Below are 25356 nucleotides of genomic sequence, written 5' to 3'. Positions count from 1 at the left end.
CGGCTCGAACCACGCCAAAAACGTGTAAAAATAGGGCCGACGCATATTTTTCATTTGACACACATGCGTTTCCAGGCAAATTAGAATAGGAAAATATGTCTATGTATACAGTATCTATTATATATTTGACACTTTTACATTTACTAAATGACATGTTGATGTTTGAAAGTCTCTAGGTTTTGACATAAATGCAGATAAAACTGTAGTTAAAAAAAAATAATAATAATAATTGATGGTTTTCAAATACTGCACTTGTCAGTACGGAATTTAATATTTTGTACCCTATGTAGCGTCAAGACTGCCGATGTTGTCTTTGCTGTCATCAAATCTGTATATATTTATGTTTAACAAAAAGTACTACTTGAGTGTAGTACATTGTCACAACTCTCTGCCCGTATGTCATTTTATCAATGGAAAACACCACGCAGGCAGTGTGCAGGAGGCCTGAGTCTAACACAGGGAAAAGGAGACAGGGGGATTAATGTGCCAGACTAGTCTAGCTTGAAGCAGCTGTGTGTCTTTGTTATACTAGCCCAGGGTAGTTTAGCCTTGTAAGAATATTGTCAACTTTGTCTGCGGTGTCTCTGAAATGGATAAAATACACTGACATTCAACATTGATATCCACAGATTGCCCATCTGGCGTGAGTGGGAGGGAAATCCCTGAGGGACTGCCTGACAGACATATGGGATCGGTGTGTACGAACGATAATGGAATTCTGATGTTCATTATGCAAACTTCCAAAAAAATAATGCAGTCCCAGATCGCTCGGCGGTTCTCCTGTTGCTGTCCTCCCGTTCTGTGTTTCACACTGGTTATCTTTCTGCTATTTCAGGCTGTTCACACACATCCAGACTGCAGGGGATGAACACCATGGACCTTTGGGGCGCTGACACCAACCATCCTGTCTCTTATATCTCCGTCAGTTTAACTTGTCTACATCAGGACCGCCCTCTGCAGACACTCCTGAATGCATCCGTGCCACCATTTGACCCCTCACCCCTACCCTCAATATATGTTGCAGTGTCAATGGATTGAATTTGCTGTACAACACTTCCAGCTCTTTTTGTTAAAAACAGGTTCTCTCTAAAGGTGTTCCGTAGCCAGATGTTTTTATTCTACGCACAGTATTGTCAGATTAAGCAGTCCTTACAGAAAAACCGTGATCATGCGATTGCATAATTCAATGCATAATTAGCCACAAGTCCACATATTCAAGTGGGGGAAACATTTTTTCAAAACAGCACACTTTCGCACTTTAAGTTGCTGATTTCCGCGCAAAATAATGCAGGCTTTCATAATCCACGCATTTACGTTGCAAAAATGTCACATTCATCTTGTTGACACAAGAGCAGCAATTTTCCTCTGTTGCCATGGGAACGTTATAAATTTATGTCATTATGCGATAAGACAAAAAGTGTTTATTTTTCATCGAACCTCAGTTTTTGCAAGTTCCCAAAATTTCATTGCTTAAAATTGCATAAATATCATATGTCATATCTCATATTCCATCGCATTCTTTTAAGAAAACGTGATTTTTTGCCTCAACAATCACAAAAATCACAAATTTTCTGGAAGGACTGATTAAGGAAGTTCTATAGAATGTTACACTTGAGAAACTTAGATCTTCTCTTAGTGCTCGATAAAAACATCCTAGAAAACCTGGAAAACCTTTTTTGGAATACATTTAAATGAGGATTGAGTGACCCCCCTCCCCCCCCAACTGTCTTTCTTCTTACGTCTCATCCTCTTTCTCTTCCCTATGTGTTTCTAATGACATTTTTACTAACCTTCTTAGTTACAACATGAGAATTAAGATCAACTTCTAAAACAAATCTCTATTTTATATATAACCTAAACTACTTATTTGAAGTGAAATATTTATTTTGGTGTCTATTCAATTTCCAGATGAACAGACTGTTGAGATGGACATCTCCATCGAGCTGACCTTTTCCTTCCTAATAATTAGTTTTTGATAACGAGTTTAAACTGTGGATTTGTTTACACGCTGTCTGCTGGCGGGGCACCTCTTGGGACTTTTCTTCCGGGGGGGGGGGGCATCCTGCGTCTCAGCCTGTACTGTAGGTGTGACAGGAGGTTGCTCCCCTTCCCCCGTGGGTCGGTTATAGTTTCATTATCCATCATCCTGTTGTTCACAACCCCCCCCCCCCCCCCCCCCCTTCTGTTTGTGGTATTAAAGTTAGCAATCAATGAGCCCTGCTGTTGGAAGACAGCTCCAGCTACCTGGGCATCTTGTGGGAGGGGGTAGGGTGACTTGGATGTTGCTGTTTCTTGTGGTCCGCCAACTCAAGTACTGTTACAGGGCGCGTGTCATTTAATTCACTGTTCTCATGTATTTATAGTCTTTTTCTTTTCATTTGGGTCTTTGACCAAAGTTATCTAATTTGTTCACAACCAGCCATGGCACAGAACGACCCCCTCTATGGCCATTACATTAACAATAATGACCCTGTATTGGATATATAATATTACTGAATATGAGTAGGGAGATACCTTATGTTCCTTTCTGGTTACGCATTTCTAAACCCATCCAATTTTAATGGGCAGGCTGCTAATGTCCCAGAGAGCCATGTAAATACCTTAACAAAATCTGATTGAATCTAGATGGTCTGTACTCTTGATTTACCTTGCAGAATCTCAGAGGGACCAGGTAACCATAGCCTCAGATTGGACAGATAGTCATATATTACTTGGATTTACCCTGCATAATCTGAGGACCATTAACCATAGTCTATATGATATATAGTCTTAGCCTCATGATTACCTTGCAGAGACTGGAATTCCGTAACCAATCCTCTGATTGGCGTGTCTATGCGCCGGATACCACTGCAGAGATCGAGGACCAGAAACCAAGTCCTCAGATGTCTAGCAGCTTCTGGATTTACCCTGCAGAGATCTGAGGACCAGGTAACCATAGTCCTCTGATTGGACAGATAGTCTAGCTAGCTGTCTGGATTTACCCTGCAAGGATCTGAGGACCAGGTAACCATAGTCCCATGAATTAGTGCTAGCTGTCGGGATTTCTCCTGCAGAGTCTGAGAACCAGGAACCATAGTCCTCTGATTGACAGAAGTCTAGCTAGCTGTCTGGATTTACCCTGCAGAGATCTGAGGACCAGGTAACCTTTTGGTGGTGCAGCGTCTTTTCAGCTAGGGCCCTTGCTCTGGAGGAAGGGTAGGCTGAAGCATAAGATTGCTTTTGATCATCACTACACATAGGGATATGGTTGGTGTATGTGGCCAGCAGTATACATTTTTTTAACCGTTGTTGTTGTTCAGCCCTTGTAGACGTAGGATGTGACGATTGGTCACGGAACCATAGTGTTTAAATATAGTCATAACTAAGATGACACGGACCAACACAGATTTACCTATTTTTCCCTCTAAAATTCCAATAAAGTCCTGGTCCTTAATATGCATTTGCACATTTTTACAATATAGTGCAAATAATGACAAATATTTTCACTGCCCACTCTCAGCGGCAAGGGAATCTGACACAGGCATTGACACATACAAGAAAAGCAGTAGCACAGTTATTAAGTTATTGTTAAGGGATATGTCTGGAAATAATATGACAAGTGAGAAATGCAGAACATTGCAGCGTAGTTTCATATAAGCATGAAGCCTCCCATGATGCCGCCTGCTCCACGCATATGAGTCATTCAGATATTAACCTGGTGTCTTTCTCAACCAGGGAAAGGGATCTCAGACACCTGGTATTCAAAGGGAAGAGTACTGGGTTTTTATTATTGTACCACTATTGTGGTGGACCAATTTCATTGACGCAACGCTTGCCCTGGGACAACACGGCAGAGCTCTTGCTTGACGGGATTGGGCGGATCTCCCAAAACAATATGTGGGAAAGTCTGCAACAGTTATGGTGGCCAATATGTGAAGCTTGGTGTGTGCAGTATTTTAGTATAAGTATTTATGTGCAATCAATGAGTATTGGCAATCAATGAGACCCTGCTGTTGGTAGACAGCTCATCTGCCCTGGACGTCTGGGGGGAGGGGGGGGGGGGACTTGAGAGGCTGTGTCTTGTGGTCCACGATACATTTTGAAAGACAGAGGCAATGGGTTAGGAAAAAAAATGAAATACTCCATTGTAGCCCTTGTAACTTAAGCCTAAAGTTGAACTTAAAATAAAAATACAATCAAAAGTGAAAGGGCTTTCCATGTGGCTCATCTTCATGTCATATTTCTATGTTTTATATAGAATTGTAACCTAATTTGCGCTTTGTGTCGAGCACCTTTTGGCTACCTTTTTTGGTCTTGGCCTTTTCTGGTAAGGTATTTACCGCTGAGACCACCAGGGGTTGCCTTTCCTTACATTAAACAATAACAAGATTTTTTTCTTCCTTTTATTTCCTATTGTCTAAATATAGCCACCCAGGTTTTGTTTACCATGGTGATCCTGTAACTTCCAGCTCCCTGTTGTAGTGACGTTCCTGCTTCGGCGTAGAGTTTGGAAAAATTGGATGGTCAGTTATTTTCCGCCATTAACCCTCCATTGCATGACTTCCAGTCTCTGTTAATGCATTAAGTTGCACACAAGGTGTTAAAAACCACAGCAGACATCTGATATATTGTCTGTGAAAACCAGACCCACACCAGTAACAGCACTGCCTGACAAACGTAACAAATGTCCCAGTGAGTGAAATGTCTGGGACTGTGATATAGAATGATGTGCCTGGATAAGTGCTTTTAAATGAAGAATGATTTCCCAAAAAAAAAAACACAACTTAAATGAATAAATTGTGTAATTAATGAAAGTCCATTGCAAGATGCCAACAAGCCTGTGTGTGTGTGCTTCAGAAACAAACCGTCAAATGTGAACGTTACACCAGTGCAATAAAAACACACTTAACGTCGTTCGTCAATCCCTCAGGGGTGGTCAGCATAACAGAATGCAGGACCGTCTGTGTGCACCGAGGCTGCACTAATGTATCAAACACAAGGGTAATTCATTGCAATTAGCGGCAACTCATTTAGGTAAGTAATGTCACCACAACCCCTGATGAATGGCAATCTAGTCAAAGACATGAGTCGTGTTTTCTTTGTCTGAGGGGAGTAGACAGTGGATACTCACAGAGAAAAGGACCACGACGCAATTGTAGGATCCCCCTATTATTTGAAAACCTTTGTCCTTTGTGTGTGTGTGCGTGTGTGTGTTATAGTAGTTTAGATGGACTCTACATCTAAGTCTGCTCTTTGATGGCCACATTTGAAAATGCGGGTTATGTCTTTTGATGCGTTGTGCTTGTTGTGATGGAACCAAAACAGGTTTAATGCAATGTTCGATCTAATACTTTAAGAAACCAAACAGTACATAAAGAACATGATAAAAATCCATAAACTGGTGCGAGGAACCTGTGTCACCGACTCTTGCTCGTTTTCCTTACGAGTTATCTGCGTCTTTTTTAAAAACTTGTGGTGTCCTTGAAATTGGGCTGTCTGTCTTTAATCATACGTGGTTTCATTATTTATCTATCTATCGTTGTAATTAATCGAAGAACATTCACCCCTACATAAAGGAACAGATGTCTTACAGTTATACTTGATTTCCATCATGCCACTGATCGGATTGCTGACCACAACTGTTTTCAAGGTAATTTTTGGGCATTTTAGCCTTTAATAGACATGATAGCTGTAGACAGGAAAGGGGGAAGTCATGCAGCAAATGGCCAGAGGTCAGACTCGAACCCTCAGCCACTGCATCAAGGACTGAGCCTCTGCTCTATGAGGAGAGCTATCCAGGCGGCCAGATATGTGTTTTAAAGCATTGACCCTATGGGCATAATGGGATCTTAATTTCTCAGGGTACTATTCCTTCCTAAACCACTGCTGTTAAGTCTTGCATTGCCAGACCTTCCTCCACAGCACTGCAAAGGAGGGTCTGGCTTGTCCACACAGCATTATGTGATGGAGAAAAATGTGATTTGCGTTTTTGGCATTTCTTTGATCCAATCACGTCATGGGCGCCGCTTTTTGCCATAAGGAGCAATGGCGTCTGCTAAATAGTCTCGGGAAAGAAGTTGTTTTGGTGGAACGTGCACGTTCAAAAGTAGTTTTAGTCATCAACAGAAAACTCAGATTGGACAGATAGTCCAGCTAGCTGTCTGGATTTACCCTGCAGAGATTGGTATATATATGTATGATATTGAATATCCAGCAGGACCGGAGCAATCCCAGAAGTGGAACGTTGTGTATATAGACTAGCTGTTGTTTGATATCTTTAACACATTAGAACAAGACGCATGATGTGTCCACACGAATTTCTGTTGCACAATGACATACAAAGTCAAAGCGAAGACTCAAATAGATGCAAATTTGCATGCGCGGTGCTAATGGTGCGAGGCGAATGAGGCAAACATGTAAAGGCCCTGACACACCAACCCAACGACTGTCGACGGAAGCTGATTGGACGAAGGCGTCACATGGGTCTGGTTTCTCCAGAGGAAAAAGTAAAGTCAGGGGAGCACCAAAGTCAATAGGATTCATCTTGTGTGGACCATGCATTTCTGTAATCATCCCACATAAATACCTGATATTTAATTAATCAAATATTTATGACTTGCTCTAGCCTGCACTGTCCCTGTATAACCACAACGCCTTCATTTGTGGTGTCCCCAAACAGTACCTCCATAGAGCCTGTTTGTATTTGTGTTAATGGATAATAAGATTATGTGTAATCAGAATATTACTACATTTTTAACATTGACAGCACAAACTCAAGTCATGAAAGGTCTTGCAAAAATAAAGATGATTGGCATTGCATGGGCTCTAGATATTTACAGGCAGCAATGTATAACTGATGGATTTGATGTTAAAATGAATAAGATGAGTTTTTCCAGGCATCCTTTGGAGGACGGAGACAGGAGACCAACGGTCCAGGCTGCTGGCCCTTGGCACACATTATCTTACTTACTTATCTTATCTTACTTATCTTACTGGGAGGAATAAGCCCTCAGAAAGTCGCCACTTCCCGCTTCTCCGTACTGCACCATGGTGCTTGCTGGGTAAACATGACATCCTACCCACTGCATCTGTTGACCAACACAAGCTGTTTGTAAAGGCTGAAGAAATCGGACTGAGTTGTTCACATGTCCCATTGCGTGGAAGGATTTGGCTGTGCTCTGCTTACTCCAATTATGACCATAACTTGAAGATAATTTTTAGGAAAAGAACCGTCCCAGACGGTTGTGTGTCTTTGTTTTTCCTCCTGTGTCAGTGTGCATATCACCAGAAAAGACATGCATGCATATTTACAGACAACCAGGGAAGAAGCCCTACTGATTTAATCAAACCCTGAAATGCCTCTCTGTCAAAACAAAGGATCGTCCTGAAATGGAAGGTTGGAGCACCCTTCCCTCAGGTAGCCCCCATGAAGAGCTGGCAGATGGAAGCTGCAGCTGTTCCCAGGTAGGAGAGCCGGCTGGAGATTGGACAGCATTCCCTCTGGACCGAGCCCATCTCAGTGGGGAATTCACAGCCAGGCCTTTTTCACATTGGCAGCCTCTGAGGCTGGGCTGCAACCAGAGCTAAAGGTTCCCGCTTCTCCCCCTGTGCCGTTTCCTCCCTGCACCTTTTTTCCGTCTCATTTGAACCCGAGCTGTGTTCCAGGACGCTTCTCTGCTGTAAAAGTAAGAGAGAAAAAAAACAACAACGTTTTAATTCAAATTTAATTACAGTCTTACAGGAATATTAATCCTGTGTTCATAGAAGCTGTTCATTTTAATCTAATGTTGACACTACCTGCAGCACTGCTATTTCATAAATGTAAGATGAATGCAGATGAACTGCAATATTTAGTTACAATAACAGAAAACAATAACAGAAACAATGGAGAGATTTTTTTTCATTATTTTTGTATTGGATTAACCAAATTACTAGTGTTGATTATGCTAAATACAAAAAAGAAAAACAGATACTCTAATAACTTAGCCTGGAAAAAATCTATTAAACTAATTACATGTCGGTGATGTCTTCAGTTATTCTAAATGAATTGCACACATCCATATGTGCCATGAGAAGTTAAGTAAAAAACATTGAAATATATTTTGGGAGATGAGTGAATCAATTGTATTGTTGCTGGACATGAATATAACTGCTCATATGACAGAATCCTTTTACCATGGTGTTGTCTTCCAGTCCAAATCAACCCTTTTGTTGATGCTTATCGATAAAAAAACAACAACCTTTTTTTGACAGTTTTGATGCTTTTTTTGTCGTTTAACACTACGTAACACTAACTTATTATCTTTAGTTTTAGCTATTTAAGGAATTTATGGTCAGTGAACCTCATTTATAGGAAATTACACCTAATGTTTGAGTTAGAAAAGCAGAAATTAGGAATTGTTTAGACTAAAATTAAAGGAATGGATGTTGATGGATAATCACAGAATGGATATGTCAACTTTTACTCAATACTATTTCAAAAACAATTTTTTTTTGAAATGCTATAAAAGTGAATTAGATGCCCCAAAATTAATGAAAGTAGAGATTTGTACTTGGCAAAGAGCGTTGGGTGGAATCAATCATGTTATTTTGGGGAGTTAAAAAGAACACTGATATAAGAAAACTGGTCAATTTGACCCGAGGACAACACAAGGGTTAAGTCAAATGCATTTAATAAAAGTGAAAGACACATGTGGCAGCACAGTGTTTTATTTTTATCTCAGTTTGAGAGTCTTCACTGCATTTCTACATACACACACAGGAGAGACGAAGCTACAGTGACAGACGGTCGGCTGAGGGGGCTTTCACACCTGCTTCCTCTAGTTCGGTTGACTCCCACTAGTGTTTAATTTTCCCCAGTCGCAACCTGGGTGCGCACCAAAAGCGGACCAAACCCGCTTGAGGAGGCTGTGTTGGTTCGTTTTCAATCCAACGCTGAAGCGGATCTTTTATGGCGAGAACGTAATCCGACCTCGAACCACCCCAACTGTGTACACCGCAAGTCTGAGCTAAACGGCTCCTGTAGTCAGGTGTGCTTAGCAATACACAATGATGCAGAATGTGATGGCCACAGCCACAGCGACACAACCAGATTAAGATTAGATTTGATTATACTTTATTCATCCCACAACGGGGAAATTTCCGTATTACAGCAGCAGCGTTTTCTTCAGTAACAGCAAAAAAACAAAAACTCACAAACAAGTAAATACACAAGAAAAACAGGCAACCAATAGACAATGATTGTAAGGTAAACTGAAAGTAAGCAAAGTGGCGTCAAATAAAGGTATTTTAAAGTGCGGTTGCCATGATACAAGAAACAATATTGCAGTGTAAGTGACGTTAAAATTACATTGAATGTGTAATTAGAGTAATAAAGCAAAAGTAGGTAGCGTGATATAAATTATAGTAACCCTGTGACTATAAATATTGAAAAGTAAGTACTTGTAGTAAAACACTATAAATACCGATAAGAAAGATAAACAGAAAGTGTGTGGTGTAGATGGAAAAACAGGAACAGAAACTACAGCATCATCAGGTAATAAACAGACAGGTAGGTTAAGAGCGGTAACCTCAGGCACTTATTTTTTTCCTTAGCATTAGTTTATGCGCTTTTTCTTCATACATTGGTTGCAAACGTTTAGTTTAATACAAATAACTTACAGGACAACTGGTTAATTTCACATAAATCCTACTTTATTTAGTTGATCATGCAGAAGTATCTTTCAGGGAGCGCACACCATTAGTTACTTTTGGATTGTCATTGTATTGTATAACTTTTTGTTTTGAGCTTCCCAGTGTTGGAGTCCACACCTGGGAGGAATCCCAGCAGTCTGCTGCTTAAAGGGCGGGGGGGGCACTTGGAGCAGGAGCAGCTTTATAGGAGAGGTGGCCTAATTGGACAATACCACTGGTTGTTAATTCCGGGGAGGGTAGCTTTGTTCTCTCGTTAGGTATTTTGGGGTTTAGAGTTATATTATATTGAGTATTTTTGTTTAGTTAAGATAACTATAAGTACATTTCTTTTGGAATACGTTTTTAGGTAGGTTTTGCTTCTATTTGTAGTTTCTGTAGTAGTGTTATTGTTAGTCTCCCCCTGTGTGTCAAAGTTGGTCTGATCAGCCATTATATAAGTCCCCTTTGTTTCCTTAGAAGTTGTTTTTTTTTTTTTCGGGGGGGGGGGGGAGTTTCTTAGGTTCAGAGTCTGTTTATTGGACCTCTTGTATAGGCCCAACAACTTTATCTTTATTTTGTTGTAATGATTTTTTGAGAAATAACAACCTTTATATGTGAACTCCCCTTGTGAGTCCTCTCTTAACTGCTTGTTCCCTCACACAGAGCATGCCAACCACAACCGCTTGGAGTGTTCCTCTAGTCCGCCAGCGCTAAAGTTGGACACACCAGCCGAACAGAGCGAAGTCTCAACGCAATGTCTGATTATTTGAATGAAATGAGGTGGTTTCACTATGGAGATGCAAGAACACAGGACCTTCTTCCTGTATTTACTTTCTGGCTCCGCCCCCACCACATCCAACCAATAAAGCGTAATATGTAATGATTATGGTTGGCTAGGATTTTTCCAGGTGTGAAACAAAACCAAACCAAGGGGAAACAACTCCAAGTTTACAAAGTCATCATCTCATGACCAAATCCAACATCCAACAAACTATAAGACGCCCTATCTTGTTGCTCTTACTACCAATGTGAGCTGCTCCGTTTCAACAATGTTAGGCTGAAAAATTGTGCCTGCAGTGTGAAATTTACCCTGAGATTACATTTTGAGCAGAAGTTCCACAAGCTGCTATGCTAATGTATGTATTGCAGTGTAAACCCTGAAACACTGCAGTGCTGTGCCGTCCATCTCCTCCATTGGCTGAGTTGAGATCTAAAGGAGCAATCTGTTGTGTTTAGAGGTCTGGATGGTTAGACCGTAGCAGCCTGGTGTCAGTTTCGGGTGGTGTGATCTCAGTGCTCTGGACGGTGAATCCTTCCTGAGTCATGCTACTTTTTTCACTGTTCACCGTTTCGTCATCTGCTTCCATGTTTACCAAGCTACTGTGGACGGTTGTGTGTTCAGTGAAGTATGGCGATGGTTCCCAAACCCGTTCACGTGAAGGATCCCTAAAATTGACACACATTAAACCACCGACCCCCATTTGATGAGATTTTGACCCAGATTTTGTCTCCCCGTCTGATAGTTTTACTTGTAATGTTTTATTATAGAAAGTGTATTAAAGCCATGACTAGCATGGTCGTACATGATGTCATTGCGTTACTCAAGGATGGAATTATAGTGATAAAATAAATGATTCCCCTTTTTTGCTTGGGACCCCCTGGAACCCCATCAGGATGGTCATAATAATCATAGAGTTTGATTAATCTGCCTTATTTGTTTTGTGTTATTTGACAGCCCTTATCTATACACATCCAGAAGATCCGGCCACCTAGTCCAATATAAATGCTCCTACTCGCTCTGTTTAGTTGCTAATTGCTCCGCTACGTTAGCTAGTTCCTGTCTTTTTTTTGTAGGTGGGTGGGTAGTATACAGCAAGTTTTTGCTGAAAACAGATGTCTGGAAACAATTCTGATGAGAGCATTGTAAAAAAAAAAATAATAATAATATTGAACTGTAAAATAAAAAGACAGAAAATGACTTATTGTGGCAGTAACATTTAAATGCAGTACTGTCTAACTAAATCGTTATTTAAATAGGAATTGAATATTTGTGGGAACACGTGTTTATTAAAAAATAAAATGATTCCAATGCACAAGCAGATTTGGAAAGAGAGTTGCAACTCATCTGTGTCATATGTATAAAAGACCCTTTTTCACCCTGCATATCTGATCGCTCTCCGTCTACATGTCATCCTTTGTGACTGAGATGGATTTAATAAGGGGAATCAGTAGAATGGCTTTTAGTTGGTTGACCTTATATGTGTGCTTCATGGCAATAATAAGGATCCATAATAATCTGTCCACTTTGCGTGTGACCGCTAATGTATCACTCTAACCTCCGTTGGAGTTGCAGAATGCTCAGCATGTGAGGGCCCTTGTGAATAGGGGTCATTGATTTCCTTTTACTTGGTGCGTTCCGATCACCTAGTAATTACCTGCGAAGTGGTCGGCATAGGGTGTTCACCAATAATAAGTAATATTCCAAACTACAAGGAGCTAACAAGCTCAGTTCCCTGTGCAGGGAAGAACTGAACAAAGGTTCATCACTTTGCCCGAAGTTCACAAGCAAGATTACCCATCAGTCATTGGTCCTTGCTGGAACAAAAGTGTAATTGATTCAAATCACATTTATTCACAAGTTACACACATTACAATGGAATAGGTTTTGCAGTGGTATCAGTTTTTGTTTAAAGGGATACTTCACCGATTAGCATGAAGCTTTGTATCAGTGGAAACCCGGTAGTATTTTCTAATAACTATGCTTCCCTCCCTCATCTCCTCCTGAGACGGGCGATCTCTGTATTGTGTGTCTGGAAAAAAAAATCTGATGTCGTCAAAATTGGCATCAGAGGCATTTTTGCCAATTTTTGTTGTGGACTACAAGCCAGCTAGTTCTGCATGTTTTCAACCCCCCCACAGGAGGTCAGACTCTTTACCCTAAGCGAGCCGAGCGGCAGCCATCTTGAAGCTACGCTAACAGGCTTTCTCTTTTCAGCAGCAAACTTTCACAACAATTATGTTCATTCAAACTACCGCACAAATCAATATTAACATGCGGGAAACTTTATTACAGATGGAATACTAAACACACTACGAGAGCTCAGCCCGTGGTGTAGCTCGATGCCTTTAGGGGACACCGATGGTGGTGTGCTCTAAAGCAAAAAAAAACAGAGGAAAGGAGTTCCAGCTAGGTGGAAAGCTAACGCAAGATGGCCATCTGTCCGATCCATCCGGCTGTATCTTCACTTTTACTACACAGGGCAAGAAAGTGAATAGGCTATACATATTCCCCAAAATGTAAAACTATAGGGATAGGTTCACTGGAGCCCTCCTTCAACAGGTAAATCTCTAACTTTACCGATTCTCGAGCAATAAGGTTGGGGTAGGTTTTTGTGGTCATTGCTTTGTATGATGGTAGCAAATTGACATCAGTATGTTCTCTGCACAGACATGTTAGTGTTGTGATGCAGTGTAAGAATCCTAAGTTGCCATATATCATCTTAAGTTGGTCGTATAACATGAAAAAGGACACTTGGTAAACCAGTCTGTGTTGAGTTGGAGCCAGCTGTGGGGGGCATCTTCCAATCCAGAGGCCACTCAACACAACACCACAGCGAGCCAACGGGTATGTGGTGCTTTCTGGCTGAGTTTAGGCTGAATCAAGTTACACAAGAAGAGACAGACGAGATCAGGAAAGGAAACTCAAACCCATTTTACACCACAGGCATCCAATCAAAGAAGAAAGGAAGTCTTCATGGGTTTTAAAAGTAATAAAGAATTTGCCAACACTCTGAAGAGTTGATCAGTGTGATTTTAATAACTTTAATAGGACCTACTAAGAGATAAGTTTTAACTTTGATATAAAAAAAAACTAAAGCTACAGGAATGACCTGAAGGAATAAGCCAGTAAAAGTACAGCTCTAGATAACATCACAGTGAAAAAGCTGAGGTCTTGAGCAGAGACACTGTCTGATATTTTCTGTTTTATATTCAAACTGTGATTACAACTACAGAAACTCCAAAACCTAAATAGATAACCACATCTCTCCTTTCAATGCATTTCACGGTACATTGTGTTTCACTTACTGTGCTTCATTGTAAGTAAACTCCTTTGACATAATAATTACGCTGTCATTATGCAACATGCTTAGAATGATTCTGTTTGAATATTATGCAATTACTCCTGTTATTTTCTCCCCCAGTGTCCACTCAAAACAATATCATAATCATATAGAGGATATTATAAGCTTCCGTTTTAGCTGTTGCTGTCTTTCAGTGTACTGGAGCATAAAATTAGAATATCATTCCATGCTGGTATTGGCATAAAATCATTTGATGGCTGCAACTCAATTGTATATTTTGTAATTACAATAAAAGGTACTGGGGAAGAACCGAGGAGTTTAAGGTAGATGGCTTTTTCATTTCCTAAAGTTGATGGCTTTCTCTTTGCCGTCACTCCTTGTCTGTCAAGGAAGCCAGTCTGGAGGCATTTACTAGCCACAGCCATGCTCCGAGACAGCTTATTTTAATGGAAGTAAATGCACCCAAAGGTGCCAATTCACTACACTCCAACAGAACACTGTGTCGGGTCAGGTAGAGCATGTTCATCTATCGCACTACTCAATATACAAAAGAGGAGTTTGAAAGATATAAGTGTTTTTTTGTAACCAATGTTTCTCATAGAAAGCGGCGTTTGACTCGTTGAAAAGCAAAAGAAGGGTAAAGAGCTCTTTGATACTTATCGAGCCACTCAGTGATCCCTGGTGCCCTTTACAGAAGCAACTTCTCCACTCATGTATTCAGCTTTTTCCTTTGGTTTGGGACTCGTCTCTACATACAGTACACAGCTCTTGATTTTGAGACACAAACTATAGTTCTTAAGTCCACGGTCATGAAAGATAATGCTCCCGAAACTACATCAACTTTTAACCTTTGTATGGTATTTGGGTCAAATTGACCCATTTCAAATTTTTACAAGAAGAAAAAAAAATTTCTACCTGAAAATCAATGGCCTTACCTTAGTTTGTATTCCTGACTCAATTCAGAAAAATATTCTGGACATGACCACTCATGTTTTTTTCCATAGTGGGTTTCTAACATGAATTATAACCTCATGACAAAAAATGAATCACACTTCCATTTTTAATTGTGATCCAGTAGAGACTGATTGCATTGCGATAAAGACAATATTTGTTAATAGATTAAGAAGTAAAATTTTATTTCATTATTTTTTTTAAAACCCCACATAAGTCCCGGGTCAGTTTGACCCGAGGGATACGAGACGGTCCTGGAAAGGAAGATAAAACAAGGGTTAAAGGTGGCATGAAGGCTATGAAATGACAGTTTTGGTTAAAAGCAAAAAAGTCATTTTTTTAATTTAATTTTGTTTTCCTGTGCCCATGCAACACAGGTTTATATGATATTGCACACCGTGTAGGCTGAGGCCTCTGCAGCGTCCCGGGTTTCAATCGTCTGCAGAAACGTCCCGGGTCGGCCTACAGATCATATCAAACACACTAATGAAAAAAATCTTTGTTTGGTACAGATCTTCACAAAAAATCACACTGTGATGTTAATCAATTTCAATTTCAATGAAAATAATGCTACCAAGCCGACTATTTCCTCCCATATCATGAATCATATTGTAATGTCAGTCAAAATGATCACAATTAGATTCCTCACAGCGTGCAGCCCAAAAATCAAATATGACCCAACCACATTCACCCGAGCAGATTAGCAGAGTTTATGGAGAGTGTTAAACTCTTCATAAAAAATTAACAACATAGTCTATTTTAACTTTGATTGTTATTAATTTTGACGTGGGTATTTTGTTGCCATAGAAAACCACATTTTGGAGGGCTTCAGCAAGGTGTTTCCACTCCCCAGACCAATAGGTCATTAACATTAATCAACACTTAAAAGTCTTATGTTGATGTAATTTGGAAGTCGATGTAATGGGGTTTTAATTTTGACCCCGTTCTGAATGCTCAGGGGTTATAAGAGGTCTGCACATCAAGATCAGGACCATTAGACTGCTTTGGAGATTTACCATCAGACATCCAAAAGTGGGCCAATTTGTATTTAAAAATTTGAATATGAATTTGAATGTTTTTGTTGCACACACAGCTGTTGTTTATACATCTGGTCCCAGGAAAAGGATTGGGGAGGCCTCATGGAAAGTGGGCTCAAACTGTCTGAACATGTCCTTTCTCATTACCGTATGGACATCAACTTGCAGACTTGCTAAGGCAATCCATCACAGTCAACATCATTTTTGTCAGAGTTACATTATCATTGCATGGTAATGCAGTTTAAAGTGCGTATTGATTTGAAATGCCTGATGTGCTATTGCATGTGCTGGTGCTCTTGGGAGTCTCCCGCAGTACATTTCAAACTTAAGAGCAGGTTTAAAGAATTCATCAGTGAACTTGCTAAAATTAGTTCCGCAATTTTTTTTTTCTACCAGGAAATGTAGGGTAGGTCCTGGCTCCATTTTTAAGCTAGACCTGAAGTCAGGAAAAAGTGACTTGTGTTCAAAAGTTTACTTTTTTGCCATTTGTGTGTTTTGGATTGCCCACGGGAAACTGTTGTTCCTGCAAAACTATTGTTGAACACCTCGAGCTGCAGATTTAGTGTTTGTTCATGAACTACTGTAGCATCAGAGTAATTAGTGAGGTTTTTTTAGACTGCCAAGCCTGCTGGTTACGAACACTGAATATACTGAAATGACTTACACCCCATTGTTGAAATGCACATAAGGCATACTGTGAACTGGAAGCAATAGCGCATGACAAATCATCCTTATATATGCTGTCCAACATTGTAGTGAGTCCCTCTGGAAATAAGTAATTGGCTTCCTTACAATTCACTGTATACCTACTATGACTCAATATATCATTGTGACCATATGCTATTATTGACTTGGTTTTTTAGAACTTTTCACTATATCCAACTGTGCAGAAAAGGTATTACAATAGTGGAGGGAGAGAAATAAGAGGCACAAGAAATTAAGCTGCAGGCGCCAAAGATTGTTTGCAATCTGATGGCGAGATACAAACATTAAGCTTCTGTCTCATGTTTCCTACTCAGGTGCCGTTAATGCATGAGCACCAGTGTGTGTATAGTTGAGCATGGCTGGGGCACAAATTTTAGGGCACAAAGTGATGCTTTGCGTTCTGGAAATGTAGACCCTGTAGACTCATACTGACTTTCTGTAGGAAAGAGTGAGAGGTCTCCTTCACACTGCCTGCGTGAGCGTGGCGTTTCCGATGTGTGTCGGTTGCGTGGCGGCTGTGTCGCGTTTTCTTTGTCTTTGCACAACAGAAACTTTTAAATATAGACACGCTCGGATCACAAGAGCCGTTGTAAACGGGGACTGTGAGGTTCCTTTTAGAAAAACCTCATTTAGTCATAATGCCCTGTCTATTAAAGGCAGTGCATTATGGAACACACTTCCTCCAACTATAAGAGAGCGTCCCACTCTGGCATTCTTTAGGAGCCGGGTAAAGCGGTGGCTTAGAGCTAACCAAACATGTATTCACTGCTAACTTGTGTTTTAATTTCTTTTCCTAATGAATTGTCCTGTTTTTTCTTTTTCTTTTCTTTTTTTCTTCTTTTCTTTTTGTTTCTTCTTGTATTTACACACTAAGTGTTACTATCCTATGTCGTTTTTACTGTAACTCCAACCTGCCTATTGGACTGCAGATGGAATTTAGCCTTCGGGCTACAATCCGGCACATTTATGTGTACTGTTGTGCATGTTCATCAATGTGCATTTTCCTGAAATGATAAAATAAAATAAAATAAACGTGTCTGATGTGGCGCTGCTGCTGAAAAAGCCACGTCATTTGGATCCCCCTTGTTTGACATCTGGGGAGAAAGTGTACTGCACTCAAGCAGTAGTGTACTTTGTGTTAAACCTAAATATACACTGATTTGATAACAGCAATTACGTTGGCAGTATTTACATTTATATTTGCATTGATGTCAAAACCTAGAGACTTTTAAACATCAAAATGTCATTTATTAAATGTAGTCCACATCTTTTTGTTTTCTCTTTTGCCTGGAAACGCTTCTGTGGAAAATAGGCGTCGGTCCTGTCGCTAGCATGCACCTGTTTTTAGCTCAAGCCGCACCTCTAACCTGTTACCATGGGAGCCGAAATAGAAACGGACACGCCACGCAGCTGACACGCTCGCGCCACACAGGCCGTGTGCAGGAGCCCTGAGTCGGTTCAGTTGAACTGAGCTTGCATATTCTTCTTTAAAGTAAGTCAATATTGTTCTCTCACTGGTAGCCCCGCAGAGCCTTAATGAAGTCGTAGCTTAGCTGACTACATTTAAAAAAAAAAAAGCTTTCTCAACACTACTGAGTCAACATAAAAGGCCTTAACAGTTTCCCTTTTTTTCTTCCAGCATTCCCACTTTCTGACAAAGATAAATGGGCAAAAAAGAGTTTCACCCTGCAGTGTGTTTAATAAATTAGATTAGACATTGATGAATTTGTTAGGTCAAATCACCAAAAGCTTCATTAAATGACAATCTCTTTGGGCTATAAATTATTCATATTCATCACTTGCATTCAGTAGTTAAAGTTGCACTCGGGGGGTGGAAGTTGATGACAGTGTCAACTTCCCCATAAAACTGCATGTTTAGCAAACATTAGTGGACAAACAGCCACATAACCACCAACAGGCTGTAACTCAGTCCACGGTAGGTCTAAGGAGGGCCGGTCATAAAGCCTGTAGTCCAGTGCCGGGAGGACCGTAGTGGGAAACAGAGCCAACAGAATCCTGGATGGCTTTTCGGTTTAGCTGCTGGAGCATCTGTCCCCGGGTGGCACGCTGCAGTTGTGCCTTTTGAATATGTATGTGAGTTATTGGTCCTGGGGGAGCCACTATATATCCGTTGAGCGGTGGACGAGTGACAATGGGGGCCTAGTCGTCTTTTTCCTTTATCTTGGCTTGTCTGCCTCCTGATGTATCTCTCAGCACAACTTGTTCAGATTGCCTCATCTATCACTGGCCTTAGATATGAAAATGTGGATCCCTGCATCGGGGCCCCGGCACATTGTAACAAGTGCAATCTGGAGGCATCATGGGGGAGGCCCTCCTCCAAAGTTAGGGTGGGAGAAGGGGGGGGGGGGGGGGGGATATAAATAACAGGCACAAGAAGAAGAAAGGAGCTACTATGTATATCTTCGTTTTTTATGACACTAGTCTGCAGTTTTTATTTTTTTATTTTTAATGAGATACACTCAACTTTCATGTAGTGAAGTAATGACTAATATTAAAGCCTTATCAGTGGACTATTACTCTTTATGAGCCTATTGCATTGGTGAAGCTACTTGTGAAACACTATACCTTAATATATTTCACTTTATGTATGGAATTTAAAACTAATAAGTACACAATTATTCAGTTACTGTCTATTTTCCAAGGACATATGGCGAGCGGCATGGCGGCAATCAACGCTGCGGTGTTGCAGTTTTATTAAAGACGTGTTTATGACTACGCTCCCATGCAAAATCTCTTATTCCCCGCGTTTGTTTATTGGCTTCCCTTAACAATGTGTGAAGGGGGATCTTAATTAGATTAGGTTTAATAAAGTAGTTACCAATTTGCATCACACAAGGTCATTTATTATCTGTTCACTCACTTGGAAGGCTAGGTTATCTGTTGGTGAAACGTAGTTGGGAGACAACACAATCTCATTTATATAGCATATTGTAGCAGCAAGGCAATTTAAAGTGCCTAAAAAACATTTACTAAAGAGAATTAAAAAAATAGAAGACAAACAACAAAATACACACAAGAATACAAGAAAGTTACTGTGCAGTGTATTAAATGAACACACACTTGATTTAATAAAAGCCGGTGTCAAACAGAGAACTCTTCAGGCGTGATATGAAAAAAAACAGAGTTGCAGCAGACTTTTTCTGGGAGTTTTTTCCAGATATGCGGTGCTTAGTAGTACACACACCTCTAGAAATTGGCTTGTCTTTAATGTGAATGGCAGCGTGCCTTGAAGAGGAAATACTGGGGGTTGAATGGGGCCAATGACATTTTTAAATAAATAAGTAATGACCTACAGGGCTTAATCAGACTTAAAAAGTTAGAGAGCAGCAACCACAGAACTGAGTAAACCAATCCACCGCCCCTGCATCTCATTCCTCACGATTAGGTTGCTGTATTCACTATTCCCTAAAGATGTCTGAAGGATAGATCTGAGGTCCCGAGCTGTCTAGATTGCCATGAAACACGGCTGAGGTGAACGCGATGAACAGTCGAGGAGACCTCTTTGCTAATCCCACAATCAACGGCGTCTCGGCGGAGGGGTTTAGCATAAAAGCAACAGCTGCAGCGCTGCGCCGGTCACCCAGCAGAAACCCCGGGTCATCTGGCAGCGGTTTAATCAACATCCAAATCACAGCAGCGCAATTGAGCAGATTAGAGTCAATGTTTCCTTTCTTTTCCCTTCTCTTTTCACGCTCCCACATTCCAGGCTGACACTGCATAAGTAGCAGTATTGGTTTGTAATAAAGGCAGAAACGGTGGAAATGTTAAATTTGGGTTTGGCATTGGTAATCAAAGAGGCACTGGAGATGTTCTCAGGTGGAATCTGCAGCAGGGAAATCCCTTAATTCTCTGATTGACAATAACTGACTGATGACTTTCTGAAGCCAGCTGTAGTCATGGCTCTATGAAATTATAGAAGAAAAAGGGGAATGTCTATTCAAACAATACATACAGTCTAACATACAATTTCACTTCTACCAAATGGATCCCACTGGATAAACAATGGCCAGGATGCTAATTATGCCATGACTTGTCACTTAGTTCTGCACACTGCCAATGTCTGTGTGACTTAGAGAAAAAGGGTATTAATGTATAATTCATGTACAAATAAACCTTTCAATGCAAAGACAAATATGTACCGGCATCACCGTGGTAAAAGATTGACACAATGGGTACGAGTACCTCCCTCGTGAGTGCGCTTTCCAACAAACTTTCTCCTGCCTTTCCAATTATAATGACTTTGGATTCAGCGCTGCAGTGGATGTCAAATGATATCTCAGTGGCTCATCTCCTCTCCGGAGATTCGTCGCTGGTGTAAATACGGCTTGTTTTGGGACGTTCCTTCACTGTATTTGGTGTTGTGGTTGCAATAATGGCCTGAAAATATGTTTGGGTTTTTCAATAACCACATTTCTTCCCTTAAAATGTGTTTCCTGAATCAATATTTTAGACTGTCAGTGGAAAAAAAAGTTTTGCAGTGTGTGTGTGGTGTGTGTGTGTGTGTGTGTGTGTGTGTGAAGCTGTTACACCATTAGATTAAGATATGTCTCTTTGATTTTCCAGTACCATAAACCCTTTTCTCCTATGCAGTTTCATTCATCCATCTTAGGCCTGGTCCACACACACACGGCTATTTTTACAAACAGGGTTTTTCCTTTGATCTCAAACCAAGTCCTATCCACACATACACTGTTTGGAGAAATCTCCACATGAAAACTCAAAGACACAATTTGTCGAAATGGTGATAGGTGATAGGTGTAAACCGAGCCCTGTGTATCCTGCTGGTATCCAGATAATGAAAGCTCAGATGGGTCGATCTAGAATCTTGCCCCTTATGAGGTCATAACTTTAGTGTAATTCCATCCAAATTTCTTTTTTAATTTCTATTTTAATTTCTTGTTTAAATTCTTTTTTTTAAGTTAGGCAATGCTACAAAATGTTCATACAGAAAGTATCTGCAAAACGATCACTAACAACATATTTCATTTGATTTCCATACAATATTCACACTTGCACAATAGTCACCAACAACTTCATTCCTATAGAATAGAACAGAAGCTTATGACTTTGGTAATCTCCTGACTTTTCTTTATGAAGTTACGGAGTTTTAGACACACATTCGTGTTCCCCTCGTGATGATCCTAATACCTTTAGTGAACCAATAACTTTACATGTGGGTAAGGTAACCATCCGGTCAAAACCGTTGTTCTATAATTTGGTTTATGACCAAACACCTGCAAAACTAGTAAGATCCCCTTCAGCCTTTAGTTGTTCTTTGTGTTTAATTGCTTGGCTCACTTGGTGTCCATCAGAAGCTTTTCTCCAGGTGAGAACTAGTTAGCGCTGATGAAGTGCAGCCCTGACACATGAATGGAAGCTGAAATGTAAGAGCGTTCTGGGTGATTACAGTGCTGCTTGGGACAAAAGGGGATCTGCATCAGACATTGTAATGAGTCTCATCACCAGGAAAGGCACAGCATGGGGGTGGGGGGGGGAAGAGGCGAAGTAGAAATCACAGTTTAGAACCAGAGACGGATCCAATTCCCACACCCTGTGTAATTACTGCGGATCAGGCTTTATCAGTGGCAGACATCAGCTCTGGGATCTCAGTGAAAATGAGCAAAGAAATGTTCAAGGGAAGTGAGAGGGGGGCAGTAAGAGCACTTTTAAAAAACACTGGCTGTTGCTGAATGAGGGATTATCAGGTGTACGTCAAATATTGTGCTTCAAACATTGTGGATAGGTAAGCCCTGGGTTCTCTCAGGAGGACGGCTTTGATTGTAAGCTAAGGGTTGTCCAAATGCTTTTTTATTTATTATTTTTACAGTTGATGAGATACAGTGGATTAGAGGATTGCATGAGGAAGATATTTAAACCTGTTCTGAGAGATTCTGTATGATATACCTTTGGCCACATGAATATAAAATTGGATAACTTTTGATAGTTGAGGTTGTTCGGGCATCTGGTAAGGATGCCTCCTGGGCGCCTTCCTAGGGAGGTGTTCCAGGCACGTCCAGCTGGGGGGAGGCCCAGAACTAGGTGGAGGGATTATATCTCCAACCTGGCCTGGGAACACCTCAGGATCCCCCAGTCGGAGCTGGTTAATGTGGCTCGGGGAAGGGAAGTTTGGGGTTCCTTGCTGGAGCTGCTGCCCCCGCGATAAGCGGATGAAGATGGATGGATAACTTTTAATACTTATCAAAAGGGATACTTACACACAAATTATCAGACGTTATTTTCAACATGATGCATAAAGGAGCACAATATAGTATACAACAAATTAGTCATGCTGTATTTGTGGCTTTCATCAACCACTTCCACTGAAACTAAATGGCTGTCTACAGTATATTCTAAGGCCACTGGCAGCAGTGTAGAGTAGGGAAGTGGCCCTGGTTTTCACCATGAGGCAAGGGTCTTTACAAAGCACTGGAACAGCACATGGCCTCTTAGTAGCATTATTCCCTCCTACAGATGTGTCCCTGTGCAATTGCTTTTCATGTCTAACCGTTCTCAACAAATTATTGTTTCAGTATGTGGTTCAAGACCACAAACAGTTACATAATGCGTTTTAGTTTGTGACAAAGAAATCCCATTCATTTCACAACTTGGTCTCTTCAAAACTGTATTCATAAAATGCATCTATTTCGTAGCAGCAAATTGCGAGAATTAATTATAATACTGTATAAGATTTAACGCTCAAATTGTATGTATCCATCAAACAGAAACACAAATGCCAGTTCTTTGAACGGCCATTTGAGGCTGTCTCCAAAAGGGAGTCAATCTCCATAGACCCTCTGTTGAAAAAATGGTATAAGCCCATACACAGTTTGTAATTTTGTGGGGGGGGGTATGAATAGACTGTATGCTTTATTCAGCACGCCTCACCTCTTGCACATTCCACCTCTTTGCCCATTTTTGGATTAGCGGGGGAGCAGGAGACAGCTACTTGTAACCTGTTGGCTCATCACAAACCTATGGGTGAATTCCCAAAGGCTACATTCACATTTTATATAGTCTATGCTATGAACTTGTCGCAACTTTAGCCATCATCACTTAATCAGCCCCACAGTATATGTACTGGTTCATGCCAACTGTTCTTTATCAGACTGTCTGGTGTGTCAACCGAGCTCTTCAGTGGTTTTTCATTCGGATTCTGAGCCTGCCTGTTGGGACTTTGTTCTCTCCCTTTTGTCTGACTGAATGTGTTTGCCATGTTGATTGACCACCTGTTTTGACCTCCACTTTGACCTGCACCTGAACAGTTTTTTTGTGTTGTGCTATTGGGTTCTCCCCTACCATTTTGTAAGACTTTAAACTGCTACAGTTTAACTGTCAACGCTTTCCATTTGGTTATTTCAAAAGCTGAATAAGGTAAAAAGGTTTGGATTTTACCCTACAAATGTCACTGGAACATATCCACTTGAATCGAAGCCTCTTGAGCTTCAGTTTAAGATTTTAAAACATAATTCACTGAATTAGAACTGTAAATGTCAACCTTCTGGAATTTTGAAAGTGCTTTAATGAACAGGAGGAATGATTGTAGCAAACAAAACCTGCAGCAATTCTGATCTGGGCAACTGACTTTTTCAAAGACATACTTAAATAATTGTGACCCTATCATTTTTCATAGAGATGTGTCCACTCTTTGATTCCTCTGCTACTGCTATATTTGACATCAGCCTGATAGCTGCAGACAAACAGCTAGCTAGTTAGCTAGCATATTTCAGTTGGCCACATGGCAGGCAGAGACAAATTAAACTACTACAAAATTGTTGTAACAATGATTCTTGGCAATACATCTCATACCAGTGGAAAGCCTGATCATTTCCCTTTTTAAATGGTGCTACATTTGTAAGATGAGCAGCAGAGCGGAGTTTGTGGGTTGCACCCTTTAAAATTCTGCCAAATCTTCTCTCACAATGCCAAACAGCTGTTCTTTGTTGAGTCTTGTTTGATGTTATTTGGTGGATTGGGTGATTGAAGTCCCAGGTTACAGACATATTAGCAATATCCCAATGTTTTATTCTAATAAACAGGAGCATAAGTAGCGTGTGGAAGAACCATACACAGCTCCTCATGCTCAGTCAGCGTGGTGGTGGTACAGCACCCCCAAGCTGATCCCACAAGTGTTGAATGGGGTGAAGGTCAGGACAGCTGTCAGGCCATTCCATCCTCTCCACTCTCAAATTCTGGAGGTAGCCTCTTGTCAAATCAATTCAAAATCAACCAATCAACACTCAGTTGACAACGGCGTTCCCGTTCCTAGAAGATCGGGTGGAGCTCGGTGCACGGAGAGGGGTGCGCTCATAAATGTTAACTCATTTATAGAGAAATGACTCCGTTAACATACCCTGATGGGTATTTTTATAAAAGATATAGAGGGAATTACGTATAGGCTATTTGTCGGCTTCTTGAGCCATGTGATGCCAATGTGACACATCGGTTTGAATTATGTTTTTATATTATATAGTTGCTCTCACATTTGATTCCAACTGTCAGGGTGATAGACAACAGCAGCAAACGTTTATGGAAAGCACAAGTGTAATTATGGTCAGATCTTGTGGCTGACTGATGAAGAAATGATATTGAAAAGTGCAGCGACTGTATTGAGTTTTGCTCTAAAACCATGGCTGTGTTCTTCACATTTATGCAGAATTATAGTTCGCTCTTCTAGTGTAAAATATACATCTCTGGTAGATGTTTGTGATTGGTCACGCTGTGTAAAGACCGTCTCTTTAATGTGAACGCGCCTGTCACTGGATTGGAAAACCCTGGGTTGATTGAACCACAGTCGTGACACAGCTATGCGGCACCGCGGGTGTTAAGTTAGGTGAAATCTCAAAGCTCAAAACAAGAATCAGTAGAAACAGCAAAGAAAAGCTGTTTGGCATTGTCAGAGACGATTTGAC

The 25356-nt window shown here is 40.7% G+C and overlaps 1 long non-coding RNA gene across 3 annotated transcripts; it reads left to right on the top strand.

The window, feature by feature from the left end:
* Nucleotides 1-420: 420 nt before the first annotated feature.
* LOC116689472 (uncharacterized) lies at nt 421-23830 on the top strand. 3 transcript variants are annotated; one of them, XR_004332000.1, is made up of 3 exons: nt 421-433; nt 17781-17878; nt 23819-23830. It is a non-coding gene; the product is annotated as an uncharacterized LOC116689472 (long non-coding RNA). The 3 variants fall into 3 exon arrangements; XR_004331997.1 differs by lacking the exon at nt 23819-23830 and adding an exon at nt 19680-19692; XR_004332001.1 differs by lacking the exon at nt 23819-23830 and having other exon boundaries at nt 17781-17880.
* The last annotated feature ends 1526 nt before the right edge of the window (nt 23831-25356 follow it).

Source organism: Etheostoma spectabile, chromosome 1 (assembly GCF_008692095.1).
Source record: "Etheostoma spectabile isolate EspeVRDwgs_2016 chromosome 1, UIUC_Espe_1.0, whole genome shotgun sequence".
Taxonomy (NCBI): domain Eukaryota; kingdom Metazoa; phylum Chordata; class Actinopteri; order Perciformes; family Percidae; genus Etheostoma; species Etheostoma spectabile.
The sequence above is the reverse complement of the archived record's forward strand: the minus strand, read 5'-3'. Positions and strand labels throughout refer to the sequence as shown.